The following is a 6,229-nucleotide window of genomic DNA, read 5'->3' as shown; positions in this document are numbered from 1 at the left end:
TGATTTTCAAGATGGCGGCGCCGAGATACGCGAGGAGGTGGGCGAGCAGGTGTAGTATATACTAGGCGAGCAGGTGTAGTATATACTAGGCGAGCAGGTGTGTTATATGATTGGCGGGCAGGTGTAGTATATGATTGGCGACCAGGTGTGTTATATACTAGGCGGGCAGGTGTGTTCGGTATCCATATGCAAACGCAGTGGAAGCGTCGTTATCAGAGCGGTGACAATGATAAACGTCGCGTTGCGAACGTGTGACAATACCGCTGTTTGCGCGGGAGCTGATTACATGCGTTCGTACGCTTCACACGACGTTTCCACCGATCATCGGAATTTGCTTTAGCGCTGGCCAGCAAATTGCGTTCGCTAGCGGAAGGCGCCGTCGAGAAATGCTTGCGTGGACTGTTCTGGCAATGCCGCTTGTTTTCAATAATGCATGTTAGCAATACGTGAAATGTAGAGGCAACATTTAGAGGAGCAAGTGGTGCCTAAATTCCCGTTACGACGGCACAAAGTGTCACGAACGAATGCCGAAAAAACGCGCAGTTTCAGTTCTGAATGCACAATTTCACTCGAGTTTTTCGGTCAGCCTCGTGAAATGTACAAAGTTGAAATGTACACATGCAGTTTCGGTTTTGAATGCACAATTTCTCTAGAATTTTCGGTCATCCTCGTGAAATGCACAAATATTCAAGTATATTCACGCGACTTTACACGAATCAAACAAGATTCGATTAGCCAACAAAATTAACATTGTAATTAACATAGTTAAAATTGGTAATTAACAAAATTACCAAGGAACACTGTAATGTATAGATTTGCTTACACTATTTAGCGCACTAGTAAGTCCCTAAATGGTTGCTATTTTGTATACTATAGTTGCTGGGGACATTTACGTTGGTTAGCTATAGCCTACTATAGTATTTCTTGTGTACATCACACACGCGTAGCGTGTCATACGTGAAGTCACCCGCAGCACACAAACAATTAATGAGGTCGCTAGAATTTTTTATTTATATTAGCAATCACATTATCGCTGCCATGCCAAATTATACTTCACGCTAAGCCATGTGATAGATGCTACGTGCACGTAAAATATGTTTGGCCTATATTTCACAAGCAAATTGCTAATGTGATAGTTACACGCACACTGTGAATATCACAATATATAGATAGAGATAGTTATTATATATACGTAACTTTTATGTATGTTCGCTACATATCTATCCGCCATTTTGTATACTGGTACGTACGTACGCGTATATGTGTATTCGTATAGAGTTTTCCAAATGATAAGGTTCTCATGTTATAATTGTATTTTCAGGGAATTTTTCGTGTCTTCGTGTGTTTTAAGTTTTTAACTACCTCAGTATTTATGACAGTTCCGTTGTTTTTCACAAGTGTGCTCATTATATTTTCCCCCACGTGCATGCTCAATGATTTTTTGAGCTCGGTTGCCAATTCAGCGTTAGTAAAATAAGCCGACAAGTTTGCTTGCGTCTCTACTACCCCTAAACTGCTTCGTTAAAAGTCGTGCACACAAAGAATATTCATGCATTTATTTCAACATTTCTTATAAAAGAGTTCATCTCGATCGTGATGTACATATCGCTGTGTGTTTGGTGTGCGTAGCATTAATGTAGTGAGCATTGAAACGAGCGTGTTACCGAATGTATATGTAGTCCAATCGACGTCTGTCTCAATATGTGCAAGTGATCTTGGTTTGCTGAAACCCGAGAACGATATCTACATGTATATATTGTTCTCAGGCTGAAACGCGAGAGCCATCGCAATTTTCTTCTTACCCAGTTGCGCCACCTATCGGATTAATTCAGCGTTTTGCTATGGAGCTGCAGACAAGGCCGGAACATGAATTTTGATGTACCTGCTTGTTGGGTAATCGATAGACGTTGTAGTCAAGAGCAAATCAAAGATCTACATACGCGAATGGGAACGTGATAACGGATAATGGATTACGTCGTAATGCTGTTAGAGATGATAAACAGTATTATACGCGCAATGCTGAAGTAGTAAATCATTAGTAGAAGAATATAGAATTGCGTCGTTCTGGCGCCGAATATGACGGTTTGCAATGAGAACCCTTGAGCACATATATCTGTATATATTACTTAGTACTTGTGTAAATATTAGGTACGCTATTATTTTGCATCGCGATGTCGTTTTTTTTGCACAATCCGCTTCCCTCCTGATATCATTTGTTCGTAATTTCGACGTGAGCAGTTGAAATAATTAAGTGTCTTTGGGATGTAACTTCGCAGTGCTATTAGTATGCGCTTAGTCTAAAGTTAGTACAAAGTAGACATTTTAATTGGAGTGCGTGGTTACATGTATAATCGTGTATATAATCTCGTCGTTTTTTATCTGTTGACGAAATTTATTTAGATGGCCTATATCACGGAAATATCTGTGCCGTTGGATCGTTTATTGCACGCACGTACAACTATATTAGTAATGGAAGGCACATCATCGCCTATCAGCATGCAGTGCCAACATCAAGTCTGAAATAACAGACACGCACACACACACACGCACACACACACACACACACACACACACACACACACACACACACACACTGAGAGATCATATCGGGTCTAGTCTATCCGTAAGTCTACCACTGAGCATATAGCAAATAAATAACGAACGGATTCGCACGCACTGGTATTCTTTGTACATCACATCACGCCGAATAGAGCGTGTCAGTAAATCAGCGACGAACGCAGCCCCGTTGCTGGTCCAGCGGTGAATCGACGATGACCGCCACTGGAAGGTCACAACACAGCCGCAGAGCGACGGTCGCACCGACGGTTTTCCGCTGGTTAATCCATACTAGTATGTCGGCGGCGCGCAGCGCAAGGCTTGCCGGACTCAGGCTGGCGCAGTGCGCATACGTTTAATCTTCTCAACGCAAATGGGCAAGTACAATTAATGAGGTCGCCAGCTGAAGTAAGAATGTTGTAATTACACGTACGCCAATCACAGTTACTTCGCTGCGCGTGTTGCGCAGTCCGCTGCATGCCTCCTCAACAAGTTATAGTGTTCCCTCTCACTACTGCTCGTGACTATTCTTTCCTGTTACCGCCGATTTCTGTATGGAGAGACTAAAACTTGATAAGTACGGTGCACGTAAAAATATGTTTGGCCGTTCCCGTATATTTCAAACCTGGCAAGCACCAGCGGGCATGCAGTTGCTAGATGCGGGCCAGATGGTGATAGTGTAGCACCGCCGCGAGCCGCCGTGGTGCGGGGAGAAGGCGGAGGAGAGAAAACGCCGGTGTGGCAGAAGAGACCGCGACGGAGCATTGCAATCAAGCATGAGCAGACGTGCGATGCGTGAATAATCACGGGGTTAGCCGCGGCTGTGAATATCACACGAAGTACTATATGCATAGAAGAGAACTATTTATTTTTCGTGTCGCAACTAGCGATATGTTGGTTCGAAGATAGCACGACCTATCAGTTGGGGCACCGTTCTTCGCCCCGGGTCGACATTACTTAGTATACAGCAAGCTCCTCAGGTACGGGCCGTGCGCGCTATGCATGAGTCATCGTCGCTGGTGTGTTGAGACAGCGTAAAGAACGCCCATGATATAGCTTGTTATCTCTCGACAAACTACCTTATAGAGCACCCTTTTGCTCATCAGCACGGTACAGATGAATAAGGTTCTCCCGCATGTTATCATGTAGTGTGCGGTATTGTCCCACGAGGAGATGAGGACGTATGTTATACGCCGGGCCAAACAGCGTTGAAATCGTAAATGTGAATTAGTCTGTGACGTAACGTAGTTATGAGAAACTTGTACGCTATCAGTCCAACGACGAAATTTTTCAACTACGCCCCTCGAGTATTCACTGAGCCTAAGTCCTCCGTCCCGAAGATCATCCTTAATTGTTTTTCACCCAAGTGAAAACCTCATTAATATTTCTTCCCCTCACGACCACCGCCGTCATCGGTGTCTGCCCTTGGCGCACGATCAAAGAGCGCGAGGGCGGGCAGAGCCCGGCCATCCCGCGCGATATGTTGGGCTCTGGACAAGTGCATTCACACGTCCACCAAATAATAGCCTCTGACTGTTTCTGTGAGTCGGTTGCCAATGTGCTAGGCGTTGAGTAGAAAGTCATCGGAAAGTAACGCAGCTGACAACGATTGATTTGCTTGCGCTCTCCTACTACGCGATCAAACGTCCTCTGCTACGAAACTGGCTGAGCCATGCTTGAGATTTTCGTCCCAGAAGAGATCGTGGGTTCACACAAAGCAATATGCATCAGCAGTAATGGTCCTCGACAGACAGTCGGGGCATTTATATTTCTCACAACATTTGCTAGTGGAGAGTCTCATAAAGGGGATAGCGGTGGTTGTTTTCTTCTCATTGCGCCTCGATGCGCGTCTGTGTGTGTGATGCCTTTAGCGAGTATCGGCTTACTTACGTCCGTCGTGTTATTTGGTTGTGTGGCGTGCATTTGTTAGTGTGAGAGTCTGTGCGATCAGTCTCGCAGACGGATGGAAACGAGCGGCCTTGGTACACTCCGAGTTCATTGATCAATGTAGATCACTTATGCTAGCTGCTCAACACGAGACGGTCGGCTGTAAAGATCCTGTGCGTCAAGTATTTGCACCATTGATCGCAGATAGCTTGGAACTTGACTGCGAAAACCCGAACGAACAGCAAGAGTATCACATCTATCTGCACATGTATACTTCGCATTACTTACTAAATCGTGCTCGACTGCTACTATGCCTGAATATCGCCTGGACGAGCAGCAGCGATGCTGAGAACTTGTCGACCGAGGCCACCTCTTCGGCAATTCTATTACAACTAGACTTCTACCGGTCGGCGTGTGGTATGATGACTAATGCGAGAGGCCATCTCAATACTGTGAATATCGGCTCGCACGTGTGTGAACTGCTGTAATCTTTCTTACCCCACGGAACAGGTGTGTCCGCAGTGACACCCCCAGAAAATGAACCGAACAACCCGTAACACACAACCATAGTTGCGCCACTATCGGATTAATTTCAGCCGTTTTGCTATGGACTGCAAGACAAGGCCCGGAACATGAATTTTTGATGTATCCTGCTGTTGGGTAATCGATAGACGTTTGTAGTCCAAGACAAATCAAAGATCTACATACGGCGAATGGGAACAGTGATAAGCGCGATAATGGATTACGGTCCGTATGCTGTTAGATGATGATAAACAGTATTATAACCGCCCGCAATGCTGAAGTAGTATAATCAATTTAGTAAGAAGAATATGAATTTGCGTCGTTCTGGCGCCGAATAATAGCGGTTTTGCAATGAAGAACCCTTGAGCACATGTATATTCTGTTTTCTTGTCTTGTTTATAATATTAGGTAATCGCCGAAAGGTTTATTATTTTGCATCGCGGATGTCGTTTTTTTTTGCACAATCCCGCGTTCCTCCTGAATATTCATTTGTTTCGTAATTTCGACGTGAGGCAGTTAAATAAAATAATTAAGTGTCTTTGGGATGTAACTTCGGCAGTGCTATTAGTATTCGTTAGTCCTACAAGTTAGTACAAAATGTAGACATTGTTAATTGGAGTGACGTGTTACAATGGTATAATCTGTGTATATAATCTCGTCGTTTTTTTATTCTGTTGACCGAAATTTATTTAGATGGCCTTATATCAGACGAAAATATCTGTGCGCGTTGGATCGTTTAATTGCACCGCCCCCCAAAAAAAACACACGTACAAACTATATTAGTAATGGAAGGCACAATCATCGCCTTATCCAGCAATGCAGTCCAACATCAAATTCCTTGAAAATAACAGACACCACACACACGACACGCACACGCACGACGCACTCGTAAACTTGCTCGAGCACACACCACACACACACACACACACACACAACACACATACATGAGCACACACACACAGGGTTGGTGTGAAGCACAGCTCACACACACACACTCACTCACACACACACTCACTCAGCGAACACACACACACACACACACACACACACACAACACACACACAAACACACACACACCACACTCACGTCACTCACACACAGCACACACACAACAGCCAGACGAGACCAACACACACACACACAAACACACCCACAACACAAAACACACACACACACAGGAACACACACACACACACACACGACACATAGTATATATATATATAATATATATATATATATATATAAGTGTATTTCTATATATATA

At 44.2% G+C, this 6,229-nt stretch overlaps 1 long non-coding RNA gene across 2 annotated transcripts in view; it reads left to right on the top strand.

Moving 5' to 3' along the window:
• Nucleotides 1-6,229, top strand: part of LOC106807934 — an 18,665-nt gene that overhangs the window by 967 nt on the left and 11,469 nt on the right. Inside the window, exon 2 of one of the 2 annotated variants that reach the window (XR_001393725.1) lies at nt 50-173. This is a non-coding gene — a long non-coding RNA (uncharacterized LOC106807934). Of the gene's footprint in view, nt 1-49; nt 2,420-6,229 lie in introns of those variants that run through there. The other variant, XR_001393724.1, reaches the window with a different exon arrangement.

The sequence above is a fragment of the Priapulus caudatus genome, unplaced genomic scaffold, assembly GCF_000485595.1.
Source record: "Priapulus caudatus unplaced genomic scaffold, Priapulus_caudatus-5.0.1 Scaffold243, whole genome shotgun sequence".
Taxonomy (NCBI): Eukaryota; Metazoa; Priapulida; class Priapulimorpha; order Priapulimorphida; family Priapulidae; genus Priapulus; species Priapulus caudatus.
Note: the sequence above shows the minus strand (reverse complement) of the source record. Positions and strands in the feature narration are given on the sequence as shown.